An 18,015-nucleotide genomic window follows, 5' to 3' on the forward strand; every position below is an offset into this window, starting at 1 on the left:
ACTTGTTTAATCTTGTTCTTGATACAATGTCTTGTTGTGAGGTGTTTTGACTGATTTCATGTTAATACTAATATAACTAACCATCAACTGTAACAATGTATTTGAGAGACATCAAGTGCTTGTTGTGCAAGTGTATTTATGCTTTCAATAAGTATTTGGAGACTAAATATAGTTTACATCCTTTGGCGTTTTCAGTTATTTTGCCCCAAAGTTGCACATGCATCCGTTTTGTTGCTAAACAACCCACCAATCTATAGGGAATAGGGTGTAATCTGAGGTGGCTTTGGTTAAAATGTAATACACCATACAAGGAATAGGGTGTAAGCTGAGGTGGCTCTGGTTAAAATGTAATACACCATACAAGGAATAGGGTGTAAGCTGAGGTGGCTCTGGTTAAAATGTAATACACCATACAAGGAATAGGGCATCATTTCAAATGGCCCTGGTCAAAAGTATTTCATTTTTACATTCAGTCATACAGCAGACACTCTTATCCAAACATCATGGCTTGGTTTTTTCTCTTACATGCACTGTCAACTGTGGGACCTTATATAGACAGGTGTGTGCCTTTCCAATTGAAACATCTCAAGGATGATCAATTGAAACAGGGTGCACCTGAGCTCAACTTTGATAAGGTATTTCTGTTTTTTATTTTGTATAATTTTGCCCCAAAATTTAAAAAACAGTTTTCACTTTCTCATTATGCGGTATTGTGTGTAGATTGATGAGGAAAAACATTTTTTTTCCCCATTTTAGAATAAGGCTGTAAAGTCAAGGGGTCTGAGTACTTTCAGAATGCACTGTATGTATTTTTTTGACTGACAAATAAAAACTGTTCAGCTGCAATTTGATGAATGGAAAGAGACATCTGTTACAAAACAACAAAATGTTGAATGACATTTGGAGATTGTCAAACCTTTGATAGTGACTAAGCCTATAATGTAGGGAAGGATGTGTTTTCTGTTTGTTGAGATTGGCATATTCTATTTATTGTGGGGTTGAAAACGCAAACCATGATATTGAAGTGCCCGAAGTGGGTATTTTTTGTTTATTGGTTGTGTGGAGCACTGGCACTGAAACCTTGTTGGTGGATTTTTTGTTGCATATATTTTATAGAATTATAAATATGGCATCAAAATGTTGAAAATCTGATTCCCCCTTGCTGATCATTGTCTGCAACCGGCTGTCATAGTGAAGTAATGAAACAGGCAGGGAGAGTGAGCTTGTCTGTGGAGGTCGGAGAACCTTCTGGTCCATAGCTCTACGTGGCATCAACTGTGCCACAAAAGCATGCTGAAGTGGCAAAGTCAATATCCCTGTTTATAAACACAGGATCGCTAAAGTTAGTTATTTGTGGGTGTAAACATTATTTTGAGTTAATTCTATGAGGGGAGAAGGTGTTACATTTATTTTACAGAACAAGGGGAGGGTCATGAGTTGGACCACCTTGAGTTGGACCAGCCCTTCCCTCCAGTAAATTTCAATCTGTCTCTAATATACCTTTTGGACAATGATGGAACTTTGTCAATTTAGCTCAATTCACAATGAAAAGATAACTGCTGGAGCACCTACAGTATGAGGGCAGACACAACATGTGTGAGTAATTCAGTTATCCAGCTAGCACATAACGTTCTGAGAACCATATGTTTCTTAGGTGGGAATTTCAGTACTTCAGCATAACGTTTTCTAATGGTTTCCTCATGGTTCTATTTAAAGGTATGTTCTCAGAACATTCAGAGAACATTAAGAAAGAATGTTCTTCTGTGGGAATTTCAGTACTTCAGCATAACATTTTCTGCAGGTTTCCTTATGGTTCTATTTGAAGTCATGCTGTTCAAAAACATTCTAATAATGTTATTTAAAAACAAATTCTGTTCTCAGCCTCAACAAAACTCTCTCTATCCTCTATCTTGTTAAGTGTGTTCAAGTATCTGAGCATTAGGCATTAGGCATTGGTCCAGATTTGCATTTATATACAGTATGTTCTACAAATTTGCATATACCAGTGAGTGAAGTGGGTGAGAAAAGAAAGGTGATTCCTTGGTGGACTGAAGATTGTACTGCGGCTATTCAAGAAAGAAGTAGGGTCTAGTATAGAGTATGATGTAGGACTTTGATTCCTGAAAATCTAGTTGGTTTCCAATGGAAGAGAGCTCTGGTATGTAGGGTCATTTAAGTTTTGATTGATGGTGACAATCTGTCTAACAGATAATGAAAGAGCTGACCTGTTGGGGAAGACATTTGCTAATGTACATAGAGGGGTAACTTTGAACAAAGTGTACAAGCAAAGGAGGCGTGAGGTTTGAAATGCTCATACTAATGTGTATAAGAAGAGGGATATTGTTGACTCTTCTTTGGATGCTGATTTTACTTTGCATGAGATGTGATTATCCCTTATAAATAGACTGTGAATGTATAGCACCAGGTTATGATAAATTGTGTTATGCAATGTTTAGATCCTAAATATTCTCCTGGAATTATTTAATAAGATCTGGAGTGAAAGGGTTATACCTTCTGGATGGGAACATGCAGTTATATTACCTTTTCTAAAGCCTTGGATCCTTTGAGATGTGCAGATATGTAGAAGACTAACAGATGAACTGTCAGTATACTCTGTTGAACTGTTGGCGATAGCAGCTGCAATCTAGTGGCTGGAGGAAACTCAACCAGTCAGAATTGTTGTATGCTCAGATTCCCTGTCTGTATTGAATAGTTTATCATCTGGAAAATCGAATAGGAGTTACCTAGTGTTGGAGGCATTAATGTTGTTATGGAGATTCGAGATACAATTCTGGGAAATTCTGCTGGGTCCCAACCCCTTCGGGAGTGGGCAGGAATGAAATGGTAGATCAGGTAGCCAAAAGGGCTTGAAAACAAGATATTGATATTCATGTGCCACTGGGTAGAGGTGAGGCCAAATGTAAGATTAGAGACATTATGATAGATGTGTGGAAGAAGAGGTGGGACTGATTTATATGCCTTACAAAGAAAGCTTGGAGGTCCAAGATTCAATGGTCAGATTAGGAAGGAAGAGGTGTTTTTTGCTCGGTTGCGTCTTGGACATTGTACAGTGAACTCATCATTATATCTGGTTGGCAAGCATACAAATGGATTGTGTACAGAGTGTATGGTTGATGAAACCGTGAAGCATGTGTTGATATACTGTTGTAAGTACTGGTATGTGGAAGAGAGGAAAAGATTGATGTGTAGGGTTATTGAGGTAGGACGGGGGTGGGGATGTGAAATGGATTTTGGGGAAAGGGGGAGGTTTTATAATAGTTAGTAGGGCTCTAGTACAGGATTAGATAGGATGGTTGAGTTTCACTTAATGTTTGTTTCTTTATTCATTGAGTCTGTAAACTGTGATTGACTACACACTCCAGTACAGTACATGGTGGCATGCACCTCTAACGTTTGTTTGCAGACCACCATAATATTATAGAAGAAGAAGAAGAAGGAAAGCGAAAGGAAAAGTGTCAGACTCACTTGAGAGTTAGAAACTGCTACACGAGGCTACTGCAAAAGTAGTGAACATTTCTAAATCATGGACAAACTGTATATTTTTGTTAGTTCCTTCGTTTTCCATCGTTGTCAATGCAGGTAAACTGGACAATCTACTTTCTCTCATTGAAGATAAATTATGTTATAAAATGTTAAATCTAGAGTTTGGGACTATAAGGTTCTTTCTGCATTTTTGTCTAAATGTAGTTATTGACATAGACTTGTTATGTTCAATGTTCTCTACTTAGATAGTACTCTAAATACCCCAATTCGTTTTGTTGTGTTGAAAAGAGTACAAGATCAGAATTGCTGACACCAGGCAGCTGCACAGATAGGGCTCTACCTGTGTAGAGCACATGCCCCTTTGCCCTTCCAGTGTCCTTCCAGTCCGCGACACCACGTGAGTTCACCGTGGGGGAGAAAGTGATGGTGCTCGTGCCCACGGCTGAACATCGTTTGCTGGCGCAGTGGAGGGGGCCCTATGAGGTAATGAAAAAGGTATCACCGGTCAATTACCTCATCAAGCAACCTGACAGGAGGAAGAAGGTCCAACTATATCATATAAACCTGTTGAAGAAGTACCATGGAAGAGAGGAGGAGGAGGAGGCTTTGATGGCCTTGGAGGGCAAAGGAAAGGAGGAGGCTCTACCACAGGTGTGTCGTGGCGAAACTCTCCTGCCGGAGCAGTCAAGACAACTAGACAAGCTGATGATGAACTTCGGACTGGTATTCTCTCCATTCCCGGCAAGAAGGTGCATATCCGGCATTACAGGATTCCTGCGGCCCACCGAGTCATCGCTAAGAACGAGGTAAGGGAGATGCTGAAGAGTGGGCTTAGTTGGTAGAGCATGGTGTTTGCAACGCCAGGGTTGTGGGTTCGATTCCCACGGGGGGGCAGTACAAAAAAAAATGCATGAAATGAAATGTATGCATTCGCTACCGTAAGTCGCTCTGGATAAGTGCGTCTGCTAAATTACTAAAATGTAAATGTAAAAATGAGTGGTGTGATTGAGCCATCTACGAGTGAGTGGTCCAGTCCCATAGTCCTGGTCCCCAAACCCGATGGTAGTATGAGACTCTGCAACGACTTTAGGAGTGTGAATGCCATCTCTACATTCGATGCGTATCCCATGCCCCGCGTGGATGAACTCTTGGAGCGCTTAGGAAAGGCCAAGTTCATCACCACCCTGGATTTGACGAAGGGATATTGGCAAGTGCCGGTGGCTCCGGAGGATCGCCCAAAGACTGCCTTTGCCACACCGGAGGGGCTTTTTCAGTATGTGAGGATGCCTTAGAGGCACCATGAGGACTGCATGGTGCTGCTGCAACTTTCCAATGCCTCATGGATGCCATTCTACGACCCCATCAAGAGTACGCAGCAGCGAACATAGACGATGTGGTCATCCACAGCGAGAACTGGGATAGTCAACTCCTGCGCTTACGGGCGATGCTAGGGAGCCTGGAAGCCACAGGGTTGACGGCCAATCCAAAAAAATGCACCGTAAATGGATCCCTAAACTATGAGTAAACGCTTGATCAATAAAATTCCCAGCTGCGCCTGAATCTACTAGCGCCTTATGCTGGGAATGCGGGGTGAAATCAGGAAAAGTGACAGACACAAATATATGTGCAACAGAAGGCTCTGGATGAGCATGGTGCCTACTCACCTGGGGTGGCGCCAGAGCGCCATGCCTGCTACCTCGATTCCCAGAGGAACCTACCTGGCACCGACCAGCAGTGTGACCTCTGCGGTCACAGATGGTGCACGAGCGGGAACCCCCTCCCAGCTCCATGGGTATAGGAGAGGGGGTGCGGGAGGTGGGAACCACCAGACCCCGATCTGGATGTCCGCGAGCAGCCAGCAAGTTGTCCAGCCGGATGGACAGATCCACCAGCTAGTCGAAGGTGAGGGTGGTGTCTCTGCAGGCCAGCTCCCGACGGATGTCCTCACGCAGACTGCAGCGGTAATGGTCAATCAGGGCCCTGTGATTCCATCCCGAACCGGCTGCCAGGGTCCTGAATTCCAGGGCAAAATCCTGGACGCTCCTCGTCTCCTGCCTCAGATGGTAGAGGCGCTCACCCACCGCTCTGCCTTCGGGTGGGTGGTCAAAGACTGCCCGAAAACGGCGGGTGAACTCCTCATAACGGTCCAACGCCACATCTCCTCCTCCAAATACAGCGCTGGCCCATTCCAGGGCTCTCCCGGTGAGGCACGAGACGAGGGCGAAACTCTTCTCACGGTCTGATGGAACTGGGTGGACCGTGGCCAGATAAAGGTCTAATTGGAGGAGGAAACCCTGGCAGCTGTCCGTTTTTCCATCGTACCCCTGAGACATGGCTAGACGGATTCCACCGGGTTCAGGTTGAAACAGGGCGCTCAGTATAGACCCCGGTTGGGCCGGTGGAGGCGCTGGAAGAACTCCCTGTCTCTCCCAGCGGTCCATATTCTGGACAACGCGATCCATGGCGGCGCACAGATTGTGAAGCTTCTTTGTATGCTCCTGGACGCGCTCCTCCACCTCCATGTCCGTGGTATCTTCTCCTGCTGACTTCATAATTTTGGTTCAGGGATTCTGTCATATTCGTGTGTGTAGGTGGCAGGGAAGTCAGGCGCAGGAGAAACCAACTTGGGGTAAATGGAGTAGTTTAATAAATATAAAACAAACTCCAAAAAAACAATGTATGTCACGTCCTGACCAGCAGAGGGAGTAAGTGTATACGTTTTTGGTCAGGGCGTGGCAGAGGGAGTTGTGTTTTGTATGTGTGTCTATGTTCTGTCTAGGTTGGGTTGTTCTATGTATAGTTCATTGGGGTGGACTCCCAATTGAAGGCAGGTGTGTTGTGTTGTCTTTGATTGGGAGTCCTATATTAGTAGGGTGTGTTTCTCTGTGTGTTTGTGGGTAATTGTTTGTGAGCACTGCTTTTTTAGCCTGCCACACTGTTCGTGTCGTGAGTATCGTTTATTGTTTGTTTTTTCTGTGGATGCTTTGCGTATTTCATTAAAAGAATGAGTATCCACATACCCGCTGCAGTTTGGTCAATTCAACACGGCAATTTTTGTGACAGAATTACCCACCAAACCAGGACCAAGCAGCGGAAGAATTCTGGTGAGGACTGGGGAACACGACTGGTAAGGGAGCCCGAGAGGCAGCCCCAATAATTGTTTTTGGGGGGGGGCACAAGGGCTGTTTGACAGGGCGAGACTGGAGACCCAGGCCAGCTCCCCGTACACTTTTTAGAGGTAAACAGACTGGACAGGTCCCGTGCTTTTTGGTAGGTGCTATGGTAAGGCCTGGTATTTTCAGGCCAATATGCTCAGTACCAGCACCCCGCATGTGCCAGGGGAAAATGGGCATCGAGCCAGCAGGGGTGATGCCAACCCTGCGCTCGAGACCACCAGTGCGCCTCTACGGTCCAGTATTTCCCGTTACACACACTAGCCTTGAGGTGCGTGTCTCCGGGCTGGCACGTCCAGTACCAGCCCCACGCACAAGGCTTCTAGTGCGTCAGTCCAGCCCCGCCAGTAAGGAGTCGCCAGAGCTGCCCGTCAGTCAGGAGTCGCCAGAGCTGCCCGTCAGTCAGGAGTCGCTAGATGCCAGAGTGGCCCGACTGCCCGGAGATGCCAGAGTGGCCCGACTGCCCGGATCAGCCAGAGTGGCCCGACTGCCCGGATCAGCCAGAGTGGCCCGACTGCCCGGATCAGCCAGAGTGGCCCGACTGCCCGGATCAGCCAGAGTGGCCCGCCGGCCACGATCAGCCAGAGACACCCGCCAGCCGGCCGCAGCCAGAGACACCCGCCAGACGGCCGCAGCCAGAGACACCCGCCAGCCGGCCGCAGTCAGAGACACCCGCCAGCCGTTCACGGCAAGAGTCGCCCGCCAGTCGGGCGATGTCAGGTGCGCCTACTAGTCTTCCGGAGCAGCCAGGGGCGCTACCGTAGTGGGCGACGACGAGGGTGGAGCGGGGTCCACGCCCGGCACCTGAGCCGCCTCCAACATAGGTGGGTTGGGGAAGGGGGGTGTAGCACAGTGCCGTCGTTGACGGCAGCCACCCTCCCTTCCCTCCCTGTAGTTAGGGGGATTTTTCGGTTTGTTTGGGGTTTTCTGTTTTTCTTTTGAAGGTGCATTCAGGGTCTGCATCTTTAGGGGGGGGTAATGTCACGTCCTGACCAGCAGAGGGAGTAAGTGTATAAGTTTTTGGTCAGGGCGTGGCAGAGGGAGTTGTGTTTTGTATGTGTGTCTATGTTCTGTCTAGGTTGGGTTGTTCTATGTATAGTTAATTGGGGTGGACTCCCAATTGAAGGCAGGTGTGTTGTGTTGCCTTTGATTGGGAGTCCTATATTAGTAGGATGTGTTTGTCTGTGTGTTTGTGGGTAATTGTTTGTGAGCACTGCTTGTTTAGCCTGCCACACTGTTCGTGTCGTGAGTATCGTTTATTGTTTGTTTTTTCTGTGGATGCTTTGCGTATTTCATTAAAAGAATGAGTATCCACATACCCGCTGCAGTTTGGTCAATTCAACACGGCAATTTTTGTGACAATGTACATAAATAAATAAACATGGGTAAAATAACCCTACTACTAGGATGGGATGGGATGATGCAACAAAATAACACTTTATATTAATGTTCACCTTCCCAGGTGCATCAGAACACTGACAATGTTCCTGAAGATAGAGAAGAACGTTGTGATGCGTAAGTTCCTCCCAGACTCAGGTTGATAAAGAAAGAGGTTTCTGGAGGGTTTCAGGTGAGCTGCCTGGCGTTTGGTTTCTACCCCCGCCACATCAACCTGACCCTGCTGAGAGACGGCCAGCCAGTGGCAGAACAGGAGCTGACAGGGGGGAGGTGCTGCCTAGTGGAGATGGGACCTACCAGCTGAGGAAGAGTCTGGAGGTCAGTACTGATGAGCTAAAGAAGAGACACAACTACACCTGTACTGCCTCTCACCTCAGTCTGGACAACAAGCTGGATGTCAGTTGGGAGTCTGGGGCAGAGAGAGTTCACCTGTCCACCCTCTCAGTTCTACTGGTGATGGTGCAGATTCTTATTCTATTCAGCATTTTCATTTGCGTCAAAAGGAGGAGACGCACCGCATCACAGGCATTGTCACAACTTGCAAACGTTTATGCAAAAGTGGCGGAGGAAACGAACCTTTCTTCAGATTCTGCAACATAAAGGGACATATCATAATTTACTGGGTGGAGGGAGGGGGTCCAAAAGGGAGGGTTGTCAAACTTCTTCTTTTTTGCTTTGGGGAGGTTTTTTTATTGGGCACATGGGAAGATATGCTCTATTGGGTAAGTAAATGAAACAAGCTCCAGTAAACTAATATTGTGTGGACTGCGGACTGTATTACTGTATTGTATTGTATGGACTGGAATTATGCACCTTTTTCAAACCATGAACCTAGGAGAGAACATGCATTCCTGGTGCACGACATGCGACCTACAAAGTTATAACTATAGGCTATCAATTTGATTTTAATGTTGAACTATAATAGGGCCTGTTTTACATTTTTGTAATTAGTAGGCTGATGCATGCATACCTTTCATAATGTTTCCCCTAATGTTGTGCAACATACATATTAGCCTATGTTCTCTTTCTCCATTATTTCCTCGCTTTCAACAGTTAAATAAAATATTTTGTTGTCCTGTACTTCATCATTGTAATGATATGATTGAATAATATAGGTCTAGTGTCACGTCTTCCGCCGAAGTCGGGTCTTCTCCTTGTTCGGGCGGCGCTCGGCGGTCGGCGTCGCCTGTCTTCTAGCCATCATCAATCCACTTTTAATTTTCCATTTGTTTTGTCTTGTTTTCCTCACACCTGGTTTCAATCCCCGCAATCACTTGTTGTGTATTTAACCCTCTGTTCCCCCTATGTCTTTGTGTGGGATTGTTTATTGTTTCATGTACGTTAGGCTGGTTGCGCTGGGTTATGTCAATCCGTATTGTATTTCGTGTTCGTTGTGCGTGTGTTTTTGGTTCGCCTAAATAAAAGGCTCCGTTTGCTACCCAATATCTGCTCTCCTGCGCCTGACTCCTTTACAGCCATTTACGCATACCTAACAACTAGATTAAGATGCAGAAGGCTTTCTTTTCTCTTCACGAAGATTGAATTCCTTACGGGTCTGAACAAATAACTGCTATAGCCTACAGTCACCCCGAGTTCTCTCTTCTTTCAAACTCCCCAGCCTGTGGCCGTGAGTTCTATTGGCTGCTGTATTTAACATTCAGCCAACAAGAGCTTGCATCCATCCAGCTTCCAATAATGTATAAGAAATGCTAAAAATGAATTATTCCAGCAAGCTATTCTAGTCAAGATTTTCCTTGGAGTCCAAGAGCTAAGAAGCGTTTTTGAAGTAGAGTGGCCAACGGAGTGCATGGTGCGTATTGCGCAAGAAACAGGCTATAAGTTCGAACATTATGCGTAGGCCATCATTCATTAGCTACATATAAGGATAATAACTATATTGAGGTGACGCCCAAAGCCACATGGAGATGTGTAAATTAGAGGCCATTTAGTCCTTACATTACTGTAGCATATATGCTGCAGAAAATAGTGACCACAATGAAAATAAGTCCCCGACTTTATTGTGCAATCCCAGTCATATACAGTGTAAATAAGTTATTTCTGTTTTAAATTTTGTTTAAATTTGCAAGAAAATGTTGCTTTGTCATTATGGTGTATTGTGTGTAGATTTGTAATTATTTAATCCATTTTAGAATAAGGCTGTAAAGTAACAAATGTGGAAAAAGTCAAGGGGTCTGAATACTTTTTGAATGCACTGAATATATATATTTTTACTGTAAAATAAAATCAATCAATTGATCAATCAATCCAAACTGTACAACTGCAATTTGATGAATGGAAAGAGACATCTGTTACAAAACACCAAAACGTTTAAAGACAAGGTAGGGAAGGATATGTTTTCTGTTTGTTGAGATTGACATACTCTATTTATTGTGGTGTTGAAAATGCCAACCATGATATTGAAGTGCACGAAGTCGGTATCTTTTGTTTATTGGTTGTGTGGTGCATTGGCACAGAAACCTGTTGGTGGATTTTTTTGTGTGCATATATTTGATATAATTATTGTCTGCAACAGGCTGTCATATTTTTTTGATGGCACCTTGAGTTGGACCAGCCCCTCTCCCCAGTAAATGCAGTCTCTAATATTATTTTTGGACAATGACAAGACTTTGTCAGTTTAGCTCAATTCACAATGAATAGAGGACTGCTGGAGCAGCTATGAGGGCAGACACAAAATGTGTGAGTGATTCAGTTACCCAGCAAGCACATAATGTTCTGAGAACCATATGTTTCTTAGCGCTTGGTGAGAGCATGGTTGTCCTATGGTTATATTGCATACAACCTCCCACAATGTTCTGGGAAGGGTGCAGGATACCCAGCTAGCACATAACATTCTGAGAAGCATATGTTTCTTAGAGCTTGGTGAGTGCGTGGTTGTTCTATGGTTATTTTGCATACAAAACACCTTCTTGTTCGCTCTCTGTTCACTGCAAAAGCCTGAAACTAGGTTCTAAAGACTGTTGACATCTAGTGGAAGCCTTAGGAAGTGTAAAATGAACCCTAAGTCACTGTGTGTTGGATAGGCAATGACTTGAAAGGACTACAAGCACCAGATTTCCCACTTCCTGGTTAGATTTTTCTCATGTTTTTGCCTGCCATATGAGTGCTGTTATACTCACAGACATCATTCAAACAGTTTTAGAAACTTCAGAGTGTTTTCTATCCAAATCTACTAACAATATGCATATTCTAGTTTCTGGACCCGAGTAGTAGGCCGTTTAATTTGGGTACGTTTTTCATCCGGCTGTGAAAATACTGCCCCCTACCCTAGCCTGTTTAGGATAGGGGGCAGTATTGACACGGCTGGATAAAAAACATACCCGATTTAATCTGGTTACCACTCCTACCCAGTAACTAGAATATGCATATACTTATTACATATGGATAGAAAACACCCTACATTTTCTAAAACTGTTTGAATGGTGTCTGTGAGTATAACAGAACTCAAATGGCAGGTCAAAACCTGAGAGATTCCTTTACAGGAAGTGGCCTGTCTGACCATTTCTTGAACTTCTTTTCCATCTCTATCATTTACTAAGGATCTCTGCTCTAACGTGACACTTCCCACGTCGTCCATAGGCGCTCAGAGCCCGGGAAAAAACAGAATGTCGTCATTCCAGCCCCAGGCTGAAACACATTATCGCCTTTCTCAAGTGGCCGATCAAGGGACACTGGGCTTATGCGCGTGACCCCGACCGCCCCCGCCTTTGGGATTTTTTCCTCTGTTTGCCGAAAAGGAGATTCCCTGTCGGAATATTATCGCTTTTCTACGAGAAAAATGTCGTAAAAATTGATTTTAAACAGCGGTTGACATGCTTCGAAGTACGGTAATGGAATACTTAGAATTTTATTGTCACGAATTGCGCCATGCGCGCGACACTTCTTTACTATTTCGGATAGTGTCTGGAACGCACGAACAAAACGCCGCTATTCGGATATAACGATGGATTATTTTGGACCAAACCAACATTTGTTATTGAAGTAGCAGTCCTGGGTGTGCATTCTGACGAAGACAACAAAAGGTAATCAAACTTTTATAATAGTAAATATGATTATGGTGAGTGCTAAACTTGCCGGGTGTCTAAATAGCGAGCCCGTGATGCCTGGGCTATGTACTTAGAATATTGCAAAATGTGCTTTCACCAAAAAGCTATTTTAAAATCGTACATATCGAGTGCATAGAGGAGGTCTGTATCTATAATTCTTAAAATAATTGTTATGCTTTTTGTGAACGTTTATCGTGAGTAATTTAGTAAAATGTTAGCGAATTCCCCGGAAGTTTGCTAGTTCTGAACGTCACATGCTAATGTAAAAAGCTGGTTTTTGATATAAATATGAACTTGATTGAACAAAACATGCATGTATTGTATAACATAATGTCCTAGGGTTGTCATCTGATGAAGATCATCAAAGGTGAGTGCTGCATTTAGCTGTCTTCTGGGTTTTGGTGACATTATATGCTGGCTTGAAAAATGGGTGTCTGATTATTTCTGGCTTGGTACTCTGCTGACATAATCTAATGTTTTGCTTTCGTTGTAAAGCCTTTTTGAAATCGGACAGTGTGGTTAGATTAACGAGAGTCTTGTCTTTAAATGGCTGTAAAATAGTCATATGTTTGAGAAATTGAAGTAATAGGATTTTGAAGGTTTTGAAAATCGCGCCACAGGCTGGCAGTGGCTGTTACGTAGGTGGGACGAATTCGTCCCGCCTAGCCTAGAGAGGCTAGAGAAGTTATGTGTGTTCAGGTATCTGAGCATGAGTTATTCGGCATTAGTCCAGATTTGCTTTTATACACAGTATTTCATATGCTGGTTTAGCTTCCTGGGCCTGTATCCACAAAACGTTTCAGAGAAGAACATTGGTCGTATGTGCTGACAATAGAGACATTTTACTCCTACTCTTTAGTCTTAAGAGTCACTCCTAACCGACAGATTTAGGACACCACATGAGCTGTCCTAACCACTTAAGAGTTACCAGCAGGTGTCTTGATAATAGAAAAATGCAGTGAGTCAGTGGTTCCTTCATCACATGCAACTGCATTTGAGTTGTTAAAATAATGTTTTGATATTTCATCAACCATAAAAAATCTAGACCTACATGTAACAGTATGAGTATCTCTTGCACTTATGACAATTTCACAAGGCATGATATGCCTAAATACTTATAACCACTAGGCTAATAAATAAACATGTTTTTCATTAGATTATTTAATTACCTACATCATGTTATTTCAAGTTATCCATTTTGAACGCAATATCACAATGTTAAAAAATCTCTAAATTGGCATGCCTATAAATTGTGCAATGGAAGGCATCTATAGTGGTTGTTAACTTTGATAGTGTTTGATGAAAATGATAGACCTTTCATAACATTGTATGCAGTGTTGTATGCAACATCATAGGCAAGTGACTTGATGCCTACTATGCTAGAGTGATTTAGAGTTGTTAAACGGGGGTGACGACAAGTGTTTTGATAACAGCAATGTTGTGAAAATTCAGCTTTTAACAACCAACAAAATGTGATAAATAAAGGTTATGCATGCCAACATATTAGTCAATAAATATGATTAGGCAAAGTGATTGTGTCAGGCAAAAATGATATCAAACGTTTTACCATTACAACATTTGATTCAAGCATTTCACTACACCCACAATACCATCTTCTAAATATGTGTATGTGACCAATAAAAAATGTATTTGATGTACAGCCACATTCTGTAGCGATACATCATCATGATTGGTTATTCCTCATCATTTGCAACACACATTTGGAATTGCTACATGCACATTTTTGGACTTACAAAATAATGAAATGTACCGATTTGATTCTGGAAGAATATAACTTATAAATGCCTCATGAGCTTAGTCCACCTGTCATACCCCATCAGAACCCCAAATATATAATCTTGTTTTACTCTAATCCCAGCTAGCATAAAACGTTCTGAGAGTGTTTTTAGTCCTCTGGTTATCTTGCATACTACCTTCCCACAACATTCTGGGAATGGTGCATGATAGTTGCTTGGCTTTGGAACATTCTCAGCACGTTTAAGGAACATAAAAAAATCTATATTTTATTGATTTTTCATTACTTCAACATAACCTTTCCTAAAAGTTCACACATGGTTACATTTAATTACGTTTTTGGTAATATCCTAGAAACATTCTCCAACTGGTTTGACATTGGGAATGTTGTAAAATAGTTCAGAGAACATTAAACAACTTTCTTTTGTGGGAATTTCAGCACTTCAGCATAAGTTTCCTACAGTTTTACTCATGGTTCTATTTAAAGTCATGTTCTCAAAGTGCTTTGCTCAGGCAGATAATCAGGCCGTTGGACAGTAGTTCGGGGGACAGCTCTTGGTTTTGGTCAGAGGGTTCAGTAGGGATGGGCTATAGAGGCTCTGGGGTCACCTCATTGGTGGAGCACCAATAGCTGTCAATGCGAGCGGAGCGGACATGGAAGACATCTACACACACTCTGTCGCAGCATTTATCGCAAAACATGTCGTAGCACTCAATCTTGTTATTGTACTGATTTAATACCTCACCACGCAACAGGGTGTGTGTGTGGGGATCACAACATGAGTAAGAGCCTGTATCGGGGTTCATCTGAGCCAGGTTCTGGCAGATTGGGTCTGCATCGTCAGTGAGCTTGGCGCACTGCTGAAACACGCCACAAAAGGTGAGGTTGGTGGCCGGACCCTTGCAGCAGTTGTCTTCCACATTAGCTTGGAAGTTGAAGTTCGTGGAGTCTCGGTTGACGCAGCCGGGCGGGTGTTGATGGTATAATGGCGATGTATGGCTTCACTCACAAACAGTGACAGTTTGCCTACTGTTGGTTCAGGAGGATCAGGCAAGGTCAACCGGTTGAGGAAGTAGTGCAGTGGCACTACTGGTCGATGCCTACCAGGCTCCACTCTTATTTGGTTGCTAAAATTCTGAAATGTTAGCCTAATTTCAGTTTATGTACAAAACAAGCAATGTATAGTGTAGAGAATCATTGTACCATGTAAACCACTTACAAATATATTTTCAACAAGCAAAAAGGAAACTTAAGGAGTGGAAGCGCAGGTAGAACAGAAATAGTGCGCATAGAACAGATCTACCACTTGCTTTCAATCAGAATGGCAAATCTACAACTAACATTTATTTTTGAATTCAGGTTACACACAAAGCTACATAATGCAGCTTCTAAATACTGTAGATATTAACTAAATAGGTTTAACTATATATCTACCTAAAACATATTTTTAATATACACAACTATTGGGTGATCTGAGTCCACCTTGTCAATCCCCCATTTCACTATGTTCTCCCCGGGCCCCCAGTGTAGCAGCCCACCGGCACCTCTCTGATTCAGAGGGGTTGGGTTAAAAGCAGAAGTCAAGTTTTGGTTGGACCTTGTGTATAATTGACGATGAAAATAAATGTAAATGTATATATTTTCTGACAGCACTAATTCAACAATTGATACTGTATTTCTACATATGCTTGAATGTGATGCAAATTTTAAGTCTGACTCTCAATCTTAAGGAGCAACTCACCTGCACACGAGTAGTGACAGACTTGCTGGCAATCTTGTACCTGCTGGCTCTTGTACTCACTGGAGGTGTCTTAGTCTGCCTCCAAAATGTCACCCTACTTCCTATTTAGTGCACTAATTTTAACAAGGTCCCCTATGAACATCGTATGTCAATATTCCCTATTTTCTTTCATCTCAGTCGTCTGTAAACTACAGGTTTCTGAATAACGCAAACCTTCCTGTGAAATGTCAAGTCTCAGTCATCTGTAAACTACAGGTTTCCAATTAACACAAATGTTCCTGTGAAATGACAAGGAGAAACATTCTCATAAAAGTCACATTTACAGATTGTTAAATGAATCTGCAAGTTTCGCAAATTTCAACTAAAAACATATAAATATAATCTAGTTATTGTTATTTATCCTGCAAAACAAGACTGCTTAGACTGGATTACAGTACCATGTGGCAGACATCATTTTTTAAATGTTTTCCAATCAGCTCTGCATTGCTTAGCCCACACAGTCTTAGCAGGATAAATCCACTATTATGATGTTCTCTTTGCTTCACACAACCACAACAATAACAACAAGCAGCATCCTCTATCCAAAGCCGCCAGCACTATTTTACCTCATGTATGCGAAATGCACACTCATAAGCTAGAAACCGTACATCTTTTCAACCATGTGGCATGCAACTGTCAGATCAAAATTATGCTTTGCAAAATGAACATTCTTACAGGAAAGAGTTCACATCAGTCTCTGCTTCTACTCATGAAGGCTTGAATATTAACAGCACAGGAGGTTGGTGGCACCTTAATTGGGGAGGACGGGCTCATAGTAATGACTGGTGCGAAATAGTGCAATGGTATCAAATACATAAAACACCCTTTCTCTTTCATAGTCTTCACTGCTGCTCTTCTTACTCAGAGATGAGTCCAAGTAGACAATCTAGAATTGAGACCCTCAGGTCATTGCAGTTCATCCGACCATTCCCAACAGCATTCCCAACAGCATTTGCAGCAGTAGTCCCTATCCCAGCCACTGGGCACAATCAGTTCCAGCTAAGGCATGGTTCAACTGAGAAGATCAGAAGGGTACCCTTGTTCGGTCATTATTTAAAGATGAAATCCGTGATATTTACAGACATTTTTGGTAATTTGAACATTTATGTATAGTATACCATAGATTTTTGAAGAGTATAAATAGGCCCCAACATACTATCTGTTTATTGTCTTGCAAGTTAAACTGAAAAAGTTATGGATTTCCTTCCTTTCAAATTAAGGATTGGGCCTTTAATAGAGGTATGAGAATACAATGTTCGCTACAAAGCTTTCAAAGAAACTCACCACCCTCTAAAGTATATTCCCAGAATGATCTCTTGTAATGAATGAATGATTCATGTTGTTGTTGTCACCTGACGTCAACAGATCCGACATTTCCTCCACTGGTGTACTTGTGCTGTGATGGAGTGAGGTGGTGATAGGAGTCAACAGTCATTAGCTGTGATGAAGTACCATGGAAACAGCTGAGAAAATATACAGGTTAAATATAGACTAACCTCGACGCAAGTGTACACACACACACACACACACACACACACACACACACACACCACACACACACACACACACACACACACACACAAACAATTGTAGCACATGCTCATGTACGCACGCACTTACACATACACACACAAACAGACTATATAGGCTTACTTTATTGAGTGTCCTTTTTCAAACTCTTCCTGACCCAGTGTGTAATACCTACATGTTTCAAGCAGACCACCAAAGTCCCTGTGCCCAAGAATGGCAAGGTAACCTATCTAAATGACTTTCGCTCCATAGCACTCACATATGTAGCAATGAAATGATTTTAAAGGCTGGTCATGGCTCACATCAACACCATCATCCCAGACACCCTGGACCCACTCCAATTCGTATACCTCCCCAACAGATCCACAGATGATGAAATCTCTGTTGCAATCCGCACTGCTCTTTCCCACTTGGGCATAAGGAACACCTACGTGAGAATGCTGTTCATTGACTACAGTTCAGCGTTCAAAACCATAGTGCCCTCTAAGCTCATCACTAAGCTAAGGACCCTGGGACTGAACACCTACCTCTGCAACTGGATCCTTGACTTCCTGACAAGATGCCCCCAGGGGGTGAGGGTAGGCCATAACCCTTAACACCGGGCCCCTCAGGGATGCGTGCTTAGTGCCCTCCTGTACTTCCTGTTCAACCACGACTCCAACACCATCATTAAGCTTGCCGACGACACGACGGTGGTAGACCTGAGCACCGGCAACGATGATTCAGCCTATAGGGAGGAGGTCAGAGAACTGGCAGTGTGGTGCCAGGACAACAACATGGTCCAAACACACCAACTCAGTCGTGAAGAGG

General features: G+C 43.2%; 1 pseudogene; it reads left to right on the top strand.

The window, feature by feature from the left end:
• Nucleotides 1-8,116: 8,116 nt before the first annotated feature.
• LOC145864260 (major histocompatibility complex class I-related protein 1-like) lies at nt 8,117-10,339 on the top strand (annotated as a pseudogene).
• Nucleotides 10,340-18,015: the final 7,676 nt, after the last annotated feature.

The sequence above is a fragment of the Salmo salar genome, chromosome 26 (genome assembly GCF_965601325.2).
Source record: "Salmo salar chromosome 26, fSalSal1, whole genome shotgun sequence".
Taxonomy (NCBI): domain Eukaryota; kingdom Metazoa; phylum Chordata; class Actinopteri; order Salmoniformes; family Salmonidae; genus Salmo; species Salmo salar.